General features: G+C 39.6%; 1 non-coding gene across 1 annotated transcript; it reads right to left on the bottom strand.

Annotated features, from left to right (window-relative positions):
• Window positions 1–6,283: 6,283 nt before the first annotated feature.
• Window positions 6,284–6,390, bottom strand: LOC141687947 (small nucleolar RNA R71). The gene has a single exon (XR_012561422.1). It is a non-coding gene; the product is annotated as a small nucleolar RNA R71 (small nucleolar RNA).
• Between the last annotated feature and the right edge of the window lie 7,420 nt (window positions 6,391–13,810).

The following is a 13,810-nucleotide window of genomic DNA, read 5'->3' on the forward strand; positions in this document are numbered from 1 at the left end:
GCCCGATAGGGTTTGAGGGAAGGCCCGACACTTAATAGCATCATTCACGGGCTGTAACAACAGGGCGTTAGAGAACGTCCTAACATGATTAGCGGGGTCATTAGTACCATCGTATACTCTGATGGTTGGGCATCTTGAACTTCCTTGAGATACGAGCATTCATTATCTCATCAGTAAATGGTGGGTTTGGATTATCAGGATCTCCTAGGGGCATAAGATCACTTGGATCAGCCCTTGGGGCAACTGCCCTTCTTGGTATTGGACCATCCATGTCTATGATTGGAGGAGGATTTCTCCACCTTGGAGCGAGTAGGGGTCTTGGGTCCAGATGTGTCTCCAGGTCTCGCTTCAGCCTTCGGATCTCTTCTTCATGAGCCCTGATCCTTTCTTGAACATCTTGGTCATCCCTTTAGTGCTCCTGGAGCGTTGTTCAGTGTCAGCCATCGGCTCCTTACCAGCATGCCTCCTTCTTGGCGCAACATCGTCATCCGATGACTTGGAGTCTCTTTCAGTATAAGGCCCAGAGAATTCTTGATCCTCCGGAATAGGAGCCAAGCCACGTATTTATTGGGGCATCCGCCCTTGTGCTTCACTCCTACCAGAGTGTCCACTCCCTCCAACTTCGGGGTATAGAGGCATCCCGTAAGGGGGGTTAGTAGTCACAATTATCGAGTACTCATACCCAAGGGGTTGAGAGTTCATAGGTGCATGCAGCTGCTAAAGCTGGGGGTTCGTCCCTTGAGGAGCCGGGGGATTCGTCCCTTGTGGCTGAGCCTCAGTTGCCCCTACTAGGGTTCCTCCTTGGGTGGAGGCATAAGTTGAGTGTGGTGGTACTTCCGCTACTGATGCGATTGTTCGCGATTGGATAGGAGTGTATGTCCCACTAGTGTTTCTGCTCCGTGTGTACCATGGTTTTTGTAAGTTTCCCACAGACGGCGCCAAATATTGTGGAATAAAAACCTGAGTACTTTAGTATTGAATGCTAGGGTTGGTGAGCTTTGAGCTTTAATGACTGCTCTTGCATTCAAGACTATCGATCCTTGCAAGATGCCTACGTATCTCTGTGTTGTAGAGAATCAAGCCAAAAACGTAGTTCTAGATTGAGGGTTAGAGCCCCTTATATAGAGGTGAGTCTAGGGTTAGACTTCTGTTGGGAGACTTGGTGGACAAGTCTCCAACTTAGATGGTGATTAGGAGTCCTCTTGAGGAAGAAGATCTAGAACCTTCTAAGTGGGACTTTGAGTCCGTTTGGAACACATGTATCTGCTCTTCTAGCCGTATTGGGCCTAGTCCGTGAATAGCTCGTGTTCGTGGACTTGGACGACCCCTGTTGGTGGGCCTTGGTAGTTTGGGCCGTCATAGGCCTGTTACGAAGCCTTGGACCAGACAGGTCTGCTATGAAGCTTGGACCAGACAGGTCTGTATTGGACTTTTCGGACAAGAAGCCCAAGTGCAATTAATGCAACATTTAATGTGTCTTTAGGATGCATTTTTTATCCATATCAAAGACCTTGGAGACCACTTATGTTCTGCAACTAAAATATTGCATAAAAACATTACAAATCATATTATTTTATGAATTATGTTCTATCAAGATCATTATTTTATTCAAAATCTTGAACATAATCACACTACGCCATAAGTGGGCTACTGTAATGCAAGTGTTACAAGTAGCGTTACATTAGCTAAGAAATTTTTGTCTTATTATAACACCTCTCAATTAGTGTTACAATAGCTATAAAGCTAGTGGTGCATTGAAACGACGGTGTTGCATAACATGTAACACAAGCACCTGGTGCTACATTATGTACTTTTTTTAATTTTTAAAAATATTAAAGTGAAATTATTATCATAAATTAGTATTAAAATTATATTTTGGTTAATTAATGAAGGAAGAATGTAATATAAAATTTTATAAATTATAAAATGTATTTTATATAAAAATATAAAAAACTCTTTTCAGTTATTTATTTAATAAATAATAGTTTTTAATTAAAATAAAAAAAGTTAAATAAGAAAAAAAATAAAAAATTATACAGATTTTAGTATGTGAAATATTGGGCGGCATTTCTCCCGCTTTAATAAAATTGGTTCCCCTGCAAAATTTTTACCCCAATATTTACCCCCTTTTCTCAAGTCTCTCTCTTCCTTACCTTCCTTTCTCTCACTCACCCTCGCCTCTCTCATTCACCTTTATCCTCTGTCCTCCTTATCATCTCTCTTTTTTGGCCAACATCTTCCCACCCCGATAATTGAACTTTTCAACATCTTCTTCTCCCCGATAGACTTTCTAACTTTTAATTTTTGGTTTGATTTTGCAGGTAATATTTAGGGCTTTGAACTTCTTAGCATCTTCCTTCCCATCAAGCTTCGATTATAATTGTTTTTTTATTTGACTGGCTAGGGATTTGTATTCAGTTCGGTAATTAAATTTTTTGTTTATTTTTTCAGTCGATTTGGGTAATAGGGTTGGTTGCTTGAGTTGTGTACTAATTATTAAGGAGTTTTCTACTCAGAGAGGTCCTTGCAAGTTTCTTTATCACACTGAAAGTATTCTTGTGTAAAGTATTGTTTTACTAATAGCTGATGGTTTGGTGATTGTCTTTGGTTTTTAATTACATAATTCAATTTATCTTTTATTGTAGATGCTAGGAGTTTTTGGTACATTGAGAAGCTAAGAATTGATACACTCTTACGGCTGGTTTTTCATGTGCTAAGGTATGATTTATGTCATAGTCTCAGTCTCTCCTCCGATTACTTGTAACATATATGTGTTGGTTGATGGGTGTTGACTATTTAAATGATATAAGTACGGTTCTAAAACTTGAAATTATGCACCCTGTGGTAGAGTTGAGAATTTGTGACATAAAGAAGAAGCTACACACTCTTGCTGAATAAGAGTTGTGATATTGATATTGATACCCTGTGGTAGACTATATGAAGACTAATATCAGTAAGATCTGCTTTTTTGTAACAACATATGACACAATATATAAAATATAGGTTTGCATGTACATCTATAATGCTTATTTTGTATGCATAAATTTGTGCAATACTAGATGATCTTATTCTTGCTTTCTCTTTTTGCTAACTTTTTAATATGGGATTTATCTAGAAGGTCGTATTTAAGCTGTTATTTACATATACCAACTGAGAGAGTTGGAACATATGATACTCAGGTAATTATTTTTTATAGTATTTTTCAGTCTTTGCATAATATTTCCGGTATGACACTTCACATTAGGCAGGTATGAAATCATTTAGTTTTAGTATTAATCTTACCAAGATAAAAATGATGTTATAAATGAAGATATCACACTACACACATGTCAAGCTACATTAACAGAACCCCGTTTTAAGCTCATACATATTATGTTTAAATAGTTTAGTAATTTTAGGATAATGGTAGATGTGCAAGCCTATACACAAAGGTATTAGTAGTCATTAACTTGTCATCTACGAAATTGATATAAGATTACATGTACTTCTTCTCGCTGACGGTAGTAGGTTACTTAAAAAATGGCTTAAGTTAAGTTTTTATGATTCCGGACAGACTCCAGGACAGTACTATAAACAACACTTCTGCTTTGATTTTGCATGACCACTCCTTATATGTGATATGACCTTTTTATGAGATCAGCTATCTGGAAAAAAATTCTCACCATATTATTGAGGCAACCTTTAAGGCTTTTGCAAGAGCTCTTCGCCAAGCAACATAATATGATCCACGTCATTGTGGGACTGTGCCAAGGTTTGTTCAAACCTGCCTTTTGAAGAAATAATTTGTTAAAAGGACATGGTATGAAGTTGGAAAACCACAGGTTACACCTTTGATATTCGAATGGAATTTAAATTAACTGTCCTCCTTGCCTCTCTTGGAGTAATAAACCTTAACCTGATAAATGCGGGACAGTGGAGAAGTGGTGCTTTTCATTAACTAAAATAAAGTGTGGAGGGACATGTTTGCCAACTCTTTGTTTAAAATATTTGTTCAGTTGAAGGAAAAGCTAAATCTAGCTTATATGCAGACATGTCCGCTATATTTTTTAAATTCATTATCATACATTCTTCTATCTGAAATGGTATACATTATATCTCTTTGCAGCTCCAAAGGGGTTCTCTCACGTTCTTAATGCTTCATAATCATCGGGCAAAGGGGTTCTCGCTCTTCCTCTCTGCAATATTATATTTACTTGTTTACTCATGGAAGGTGTTAAGTGGCATTTATGTCCACTTAGAATGCTTCATAAAAAGGCTTGATTGGTATTTTGTACTCGAGTTGTTTATGTTTTGATACGTTTTTGTAGTGCTTTGCATTTCAGGCATAGATAAAGGAAGGATGAGATTTAACATTATTTTGGTGCTAAATTGGTGTTGAGAAGGTGCATCGGATGTTTACTTGTTGATCGCCATCAAAAAACCAGCAAATAAAATAGAAGTCAGAAGTTTTTCCAGAAAGGTCAGCGCGCCCGCGCTGTGTTAGTGCACGGTCGCGCCGGTTTGTCAGAGTTACAGCGCGCCCACGCTGGGATAGCGCGTGGCCGCGTCGGGTCGAAATCCTGGAATCCTGAATTGATTAGAAGATGGATTTTCTGGACTTCTATTCTGAATGGGCTTGTATATAAAAAATATCTGAAGACGTTTTTTCAGAAAAGAGACTAAGGAGAAGACGACGAGAAGACCTAGGAGCACAAATACAATGAAGGCGAAGAAGATCTAGTTTATTCTTGTGATTCTTTATTTAAGTTTTAATCTTGGATGCTAGTTTTCTTGTTTGTTGAACCTGCTACTCTTGATTGTGTAATTTGATTATTATTCAGTTTTGAAGACTTAGTTTATTATACCATGCTTTCATCGGAACCCGCGGTGATGATGAGTTCGGTTATGAACTATTCATTATCATGGGGTTCTAACAGATTTACTTATGGATTTCAATAGTTAATTTGTTTCGATACCTTAGTGTGTGGTGATTGTATGATTTCCTAATATTGGTTGTGCTTATTCGTCCTATGAGCGTCGCGAACTTGTAAGATAGCGTGTTAATCTCTATTGAAATGAAAGTGAATTTAAGGGTTTATAACTTTCCATGCTAGCATAGGTTCATGCATTTGTTATGCATGATTGGTAGGAAATTTTAACCATCTTACTTGCCCTATGTAATCACAATAAATAACTTGCACTTTAAACCTTTATGTTGTCAAATTCTATAGACATATAGGGTTTTAACACATTTGGTGTCTATTCAGCTTCTATCTCTTTTGTGGATGTCTTGTAGTAGGGTATTCGTACAACGGAAGTTGGCGTTTACTGATTTCATGTTATCTGATTAGTTATCATCACCATTACATGCTAAGGTTAGGAACAATGACTTTGAATGAAGTAGTAATGAAGTTAGAATCCCATGTTTGTCTCCTATAAGTAATTCAACCTTTTATTCTCTTAGTTATGTGCATGTTAGTTAATATCTTAGTTAATCAAAACCAAATTGTTATTCGTCTTAGCATTGTATAATAACCATACCATCGTTGCATAAGTACATTAATTGAAATTAACCTAAACCGGTCTCTGTGGGAAGGAACTAGAAAGAATTCTATATTACTTACGAGCGCGTATACTTGCATGAATATTAGCGCGTGTTTTCATCCTAACATGTTTTTGGCGCCGCTGCCGGAGACTCGGTGTTAATTTTTAATTTATGTGCTTATCATCAGTGATCATTAAATTCATTGACTCAGATATTTTACTTACTTGGGTACTTGTTGTGTTTCAGGTACTCTAGAGAGCGTGTATGCTAACGCGTTCTCGATCTCGCAAGGGAACACTGGATAAAGCGGAGGAAGTAGTTGAAGAAGTTTTTGTTGAGGAGAAAGTTGAAGAAGAAGCTCTTATCAAAATGGGAGAACCAGTTGCGAATCCAAAGGCTTTGTTGGATTACGCTCAACCGAAGATCAATGATATTTAGTCTAGCATTATCAGGCCACCCATCGCGGCTAACACCTTTGAAATCAAGTCGAGCATAATTTAGATGATACATAATTCAGTTCAGTTTGGGGGTTCTTTTATAGAAGATCCCAACATGCACATCAGAGATTTCATCAAGATCTGTGACACTTTCAAGTTTAATAGAGTTTCTAAAGATGCTATAAAGTTGAGGCTTTTCCCATTCTCTCTGAGGGATAAAGCTAAGTGTTGGTTGCATTCTCTACCACCAGGTTCTATCATCAAATGGGAGGATCTTGCTCAAAAGTTTCTAACTAAATTCTTCCCTATGGCGAAGACAGCTGCAATCAGAAACGCACTTACTCAATTTGCTCAACAATCGGGTGAGTCTTTGTGTGAGGCTTGGGATCATTACAAGGAGATGCTTAGGAAGTGTCGTCATTATGGGATGCCTGACTAGATGATAATAAACTGCTATTATAATGGGTTGGGTGCAACTTCTAGACCCATGCTTGATGCAGCATCAGATGGAGCCTTATGGGCTAAAAGCTACGATGAAGCTTATGAGTTGATTGAGCTGATGATTGCTAATGAATACCAGAACCCAATTCATGGAATGCCTCAAGGCAAGATAGCGGGAATTCTGGAAGTGGATACCGCTACCACTATAGCTGCTCAGCTTTAGGCTTTGACGATGAAGGTGGATTCTTTGGCTAATTATGGAGTTAATCAGATCACTAGTGTCTGTGAGCTTTGTGTTGATGCGCATGAGAAGGAGCAGTGTGCTATTTCTAGTGAATCAGATCAGTTCGTGAGCAATTTTGAGAAGTCGCAGCAGCCATTTCCAGCCACTTATCATCCCAATAACCGCAACCATCCTAATTTTAGCTGGAGCAACACTCAGAATGCGGTGCAACAGCCTTATCAGCAGTATGCAGCAAAGCAATACAACCCACCTGGTTTTCAACAACCGTAATATACACCAAGAAAATAACTCCAACTGTAACAATCTAATGAAAAATCTGAATTGGAGGAGTTGAGGCTCATGTGCAATAGCCAAGCGGTTTCTATTAAGACCTTGGAGAATCAAATTGGGCATATTGCCAATGCCTTGCTGAATCGACAACCTGGTACACTCCCTAGTGACACTGAAGTGCCAGGAAAGAGGGAAGCTAAGGAGCAGGTTAAGGCAATCACATTGAGGTCTGAGAAGGTTGCAAATCCTGAAAAATCTTTAGTTCCAGAATCTGAAGTTATGGCTGAAGAAAGCAGAGGTCGAACCAAGGAAGAAAGCTGTTGTCAACACTCATCCTGAGGGTAATACAGGGGAAAAACAAGTCTATCCTCCACCTCCTTTTCCTAAGAGGCTGCAGAAGCAAAAGCTGGATAAGCAATTTGCTAAGTTCTTGAAAGTTTTCAAGAAACTTCATATTAACATAACTTTCACTGAAGCTCTTGAACAAATGCCTAGTTATGTGAAGTTTATGAAAGATATTCTCTCTCGAAAGGTGAAGCTCGATGACTTAGAGACCATTTCTCTCATGGAGGAATGCAGTGTTGTGCTGCAACAGAAGTTGCCTCCGAAGTTTAAAGATCCTGGGAGTTTCACTATTCCTTGCACTATCGAAAACTTGTCATTCGACAAGGGTTTATGTGATTTGGGAGCTGGCATCAATCTGATGCCTTTGTCTGTCTTCAAGAAGTTGGATTTACCTTATCCAAAGCCTACTTATATATCCTTGCAGTTGGCTGATCGTTCTATTACATATCCACGAGGTATTTTGGATGATGTCTTAGTCAAGGTGGACAAACTCATTTTTCTGCCGACTTTGTAATTCTTGATTTCGAGGGGATAAGAAGATTTTCATAATCTTGGGAAGACCATTCTTGGCTACGGGCCGAACCTTGATTGATGTGCAGATGGGTAAGCTCACTATGCGAGTACTGGATTGGGATGTGACCTTTAATATTTTCAATGCCATGAAATTTTCTACTGATAACGAGGAATGCTTAAAAGTGGAGTTGGTCGATTCCGTGGTTACTTCAGAACTTGATCAAATGCTAAGGTCTGATGCAATAGAGAAGGCCTTGTTGGGGAATTCAGATAGTGAAGACAATAAAGGTGATGAGCAGTTGCAGTATTTGAATGCTTCTCATTGGAAGTGAATGCTAGATATACCTTTTGAATCTCTTGGATTGGAAGAGCTGACAAATTCTCCAAAGCGCCTCAAGCCATCTATTGAGGAAGCTCCTACACTCGAGCTTAAACCATTACCTGAACACTTAAGGTATGCTTTTTTAGGTGATACATCTACTTTGCTTGTTATTATTGCATCTGACCTTTTAGGTAGTGATGAGGAAAAGCTCTTGAGAATTCTGAAAGAGTTCAAATCGGCAATTGGATGGACTATAGCATATACCAAGGGAATCAGCCCTTCTAATTGCATGCATAAAATTCTGCTAGAGGAAGGAAGCAAGCCAACTATTGAGCAACATAGAAAGCTAAATCCGATAATGAAAGAGGTTGTGAAGAAGGAAATTCTCAAGTGGCTAGATGCAGGGATCATCTATCATATTTCTAACAGTTCTTGGGTGAGTCCAATACAGTATATGCCGAAGAAAGGAGGTATCACTGCGGTCTCTAATGAGAAGAATGAGCTCATTCCTACTCGAACAGTCACGGGGTGGAGAGTTTACATGGATTATAGAAAGTTGAATAAGGCCACGAGGATGGATCACTTCCCTCTTCCTTTCATTGATCAGATGCTTGACAGGTTGGCCGGGCATGAATACTATTATCTTTTGGATGGCTATTCAGACTATAATCAGATTTGTATTGCTCCAGAAGATCAGGAAAATACTACCTTCACTTGTCCGTTTGGTACTTTTGCCTTCAGAAGAGTTTCTTTTGGGTTATGTGATGCACCTGCTACATTTCAGAGATGTATGATGACCATTTTCACTGACATGATTGGTTAGAATATGGAGGTGTTCATGGATGATTTCTCTGTGTTTGGTGATTCTTTCAACGAGTGCTTTCAAAATCTTGGCGCAGTTCTTAAAAGGTGTGTTGAGACCAATCTGGTTCTCAACTGGGAGAAATGTCACTTTATGGTGCAACAGGGCATCATTTTTGTGCACAAGGTCTCTAGTAAAGGCCTAGAGGTGGACAAATCCAAGGTAAGGGTCATTGAAAATCTTCCTCCCCCAATTTCAGTTAAAGGAGTCCGCATCTTTCTTGGTCATGCGGGATTCTATCGGCGTTTCATCAAGAACTTCTCTAAATCTCTAAATTTTTATGCAATCTTCTAGAGAAAGATGTCGCTTTCAAGTTTAATGATGAGTGCCTAGCTGCTTCTGAGAGTTTAAAGAAGAGCTTGATCACGGCACATGTCATAACTGCACCTAATTGGGATGAACCTTTTGAAATGATGTGTGATGAAAGTGACTATGCAGTTGGAGTAGTTCTTGGGCAAAGGAAGAACAATATATTTCATGCGGTCTACTATGCTAGTAAGACCCTTAATGGTGCTCAACTGAACTATACTACTACTGAAAAGGAGCTATTGGCTATTGTCTACGGGTTTGAGAAGTTTCGATCTTATTTGCTTGGGATGAAAGTGACAGTTTTCACTGATCACGCTGCGATTCGCTATCTCATCTCGAAGAAGGACTTGAAGCCTAGACTAATTCGATGGGTTCTTTTATTTCAGGAATTTGAGTTTGAGATCAAGGATAGAAAAGGTATTGAGAATCAAGTTACCGATCATCTCTCTCATTTAGAAGATCCAAGTGCGTCTTCACAGGATAAGATATTGATAAATGAGTCTTTTCCCGATGAGCAGTTGTTTGGGGTGCAAGAGGAAGAATCGTGGTTCGCAGACATTGTGAACTACCTTGTGAGAAATATTATTCCTCCATACTTATTTTCTACTCAAAGGAAGAAGTTTCTTCATAAGGTGAAGTGGTACATTGGGATGAGCCATTTTTGTTTTAGCAAGGAGCTAACCAAATCATCAGGAGATGTATTCCGTACAGCGAGATGGAGGGTATCTTACAGACTATCATTCGACTATTTATGGAGGCCACTATGGTAGAGAAAAGACAGTAGCTCATATCCTTCAAGAAGGATTCTTCTGGCCTATATTGTTTAAGGATGCACATCAGTTCATTTTGCAGTGTGATCGATGTTAGAGTGTTGGTAATCTGTCCAAGAGGGATGAGATGCCTCTTAATGTGCTTCTCGAGGTAGAGGTCTTCGATGTTTGGGGATTTGACTTCATGGGGCCATTTGTCTCATCTTGCAATAATCGGTATATCTTGCTGGCGGTTGATTATGTCTCGAAATGGGTGGAAGTTAAATCTTTATCGACGAATGATGTGAAGGTAGTGCTTAATATTCTCCATAAGAAGATATTCACAAGATTTGGGACTCCGAGAGTCATAATCAGTGATGAGAGATCTCACTTTTACAATCGCAAGTTCACTTCGATGATGCAAAGATTTAATGTGAATCATTGCATTGCTACAACCTACAATCCTCAGGCTAATGGTCAAGCTGAGGTATCTAACAGAGAGATCAAGCGAATTCTAGAGAAAGTTGTATGTCCATCAAGGAAGGATTGGTCTTTGAAGCTTGATGAAGCTGTTTGGGCGTATCGAACAACATTCAAGACTCTGCTAGGCATGTCACCGTATCAATTGGTTTATGGTAAGGGGTGTCATTTGCCTGTGGAGCTCGAGCACAAAGCATATTGGGATTTGAAGTAATTGAACCTTGATTTGGATGTAGCTAGTAAGAAAAGGATGCTTTAATTGAATGAACTCGATGAGTTTCAACTTCAAGCGTATGAGAAGAACAAAATGTATAAGGAGAAAGTCAAGAGGGGGCATGATAGGGGTCTAGTGCTCAAATCATTTGTGTCGGGCAACAAGTTCTTTTGTTTAACTCTCGTCTCCGTTTTTTCCTGAGAAATTGAAGTCGAGGTGGTTAGGGCCGTTTGTTGTCAAAATTGTGTTTTCACATGGAGTTGTTGAGATTTTTAAGAATGATCCAAGCCAAGCATTCAAGGTGAATGGACAGCGTTTGAAGCATTACTATGGAGATACGGCAAACCGTGAGGTCGTTAGTGCCGTTTTATTGTCCACTTGATCTAGGGATTCTATGTCAAGCTAGCGACATAAACCAAGCACTTCTTGGAAGGCAACCCAAGCTTGTTGTACATTAGTAGAAGATAGAAGAAAGAAAAACCGGAAGAAAAGACAAAAAAAATCAGAAAATGAGAAAAATTCAGTGTCAACTATAGTAGCACGGTGCGCCCGCGCTGGGAAGCAGGGCGGCCGCGCTGAAAGTCCAGTAGTTGTGCGTGCCCGCGCTGGTATACGGGACGGCCGCGCTGGAATTCCAGTAATATGGCGCACCCACGCTACCAGGCGGGGCGGCCGCGCTACACCCCTGTAGTAGAAAAAAAATAGAAAATCAAAAATTCAATACAAAATCACATCAACAGCCGATTTTCCCTCCTCCACTTCCCATAATTCCTTCTCCAAATCAATTCCAATCACCCCATTACTCCCACTATTCTCATAATCAAATCCCACTTCTTTTCCAAAACTAATTCTCAAATCTCTATATATACACACCCTTATACACAATCCTCTCTACCACATTTTTCAATTCTCAAACATAAATCTCTCTTAACCCTTCTCTTTTCTCGAACTTATTCAAATCCAATGGCACCAAAGTGACAAAGGACTCAAGTTAGCAGCAACACCACTGATTCTTCAAGTATTGGGGGTATGAGGCTTAGGTTTGCTACTCCGGAGGCTGAAGCGGAGTATGCAAGGCTGTTGACGAAGCCGATAGTAAAGGAGAGGGATTTTCTGCCATCGGGTAAGGATGGTAAGCTTTTGGAGATGATTCTGGAGATGGGTTGGGTTTCTTTTTATGAAACACCCGTTGTTGTGCCCATTAGTGTTGTTCGCGAGTTTTACGCGAATGCAAAAGCGGATAAGAATGGGTACTCGGTAGTTCAGGGTTTGATTGTGGACTATAGTATGGAGGCTATTAGGAGGGTGATTAACTAGCCTGAGAGATAGCTGGGGCAAGATGATTGGGTGACTAAGATCGGGGAGGATTTTAAATTAGATTTTATTATTGTTATGCTCTGTGTTCCAAGCACTCATTGGAAATTCAAGAAGGGCACGAACGAGTATGCCACTTTCCCTGCCTTTTGCATGAACAGGTTTGCTCGTGCATGGAATTCTTTTATCTATGCGAACATCATGCCTTCTTCACATGTGCATGATGTTACCGTGGATCATGTATGGTTATTATGGGGGATTCTACAGGGAGATTATGTAGATCTCGGGTCTGTAATTTATCAGGGTATTTTGAGGTTTCTGCATGGGAGAACTATAGGGTCTATTCCCTATGCGTCGATTGTGATAAAGCTTTGTATGGAGGTTGGAGTTCATTGGCCCGCACACGAGCATCTTCAGTTGCCTAGTTCCCCCATCGACAGTTCTACAATCTTGAGCATGCAGGAGTGGTCTGGTGGGAAGGTAGATGAGAAGGGGCTTGGCTATACCTATGATCACTTGCTGGGTGGACAGCCATCACCTCAGGGATATGCTGGTGATACGACTCAGGCGAGCAGAGCGACATGGAGACATCAGTTGGGTGAAGCCGATTCTTCACAGCAGCAGTAGCAGGAAGCAGAGGACAGTGCTGGTTTGGGTTCAACATAGTATAGGCGCTTGATGAGGCGGATGGATACGATGCACAACATCCATAGTAGGTTTGCACATAACCTTACCCAGACATTGGGGACAGCTTTTAGAGCCACGGGATTTGATATTCAGTAGCTAGTCTTTGGTGAGGATTCTGTGTATCCGCCTCCAGAGTCTTGACACTCCACCCGCGGAGGGTGATGACCATCCCGATTCCGAGTAGGTTTTCCTGATTCCTTACTATTACCTTCACTGAGGCAGTGAAAATTTTAAGTTTGGGGGTGGTAGTTAAGGAATATATGTTTGTGTGAGTCCATTTAAATATTCATGATAGTTTAGTCCATATAGTTGCATATTTGTCATGTAGTTTTTTTTTAATTTTGCATATTAGTATGTTGCATATAGTTGCATGTGCATTTTAACATGATCCCTTAGGTTTACTTTTCCGATTAATTTGTGATATTAATGCGAGTGTAGTGATGTCGTATAGAGGGAAGTTAAGTCTTAACGAGTTGATTTGCATGCTAGAAACAAGAAAAATTTCACTAAGTCTTATAGGTTGCTTGAGTGCTAGATCATGATCATGCCTTGTTTATTTGTCAAGGTTTAATCACTTGTTTATGTCTAGAATTTATGATATTCTCTTAGTGGCGTAATAACATGGATTTTTAATATTGGAGAAAAATATTGGATTTTATTGCTAGTTGTTGTGGCTAGGTGTCAAATGGCTAGTAGCCGGCTCATATTTATATGAGTAGTATAGGGTTGAGCGAGATGGAGCGAAACACACTTGTTCAGAAATTATGGGAAAAAAATGGAAAAAGAAAAGAAGAAAAAGAAAAAAAAGAAAAAAAATATGTGTTATGCATAATTGATCATGAGTGGGCTCTTTAATACCCGAGTTATTAAGTTCTTAAGGGACTTCGTGCCTAGTGACCTAAGGCTTTTATAGTCTGGGATTCGCTAACCTAACGCTTGCTACATGGGTATTATTGCATAAGTCTTTTGTGGACCTCACTCATTACACGATAAAATAAGCATATTTGTTATGTGTTATAAATAAAAGCATGAATCCTTGTATAACTCCAATTACATTGAAGTGTTGTCAGTCATTTTGAGTTTAGCATTTATTCTATGT

The sequence above is a fragment of the Apium graveolens genome, chromosome 9, assembly GCF_009905375.1.
Source record: "Apium graveolens cultivar Ventura chromosome 9, ASM990537v1, whole genome shotgun sequence".
Taxonomy (NCBI): Eukaryota; Viridiplantae; Streptophyta; class Magnoliopsida; order Apiales; family Apiaceae; genus Apium; species Apium graveolens.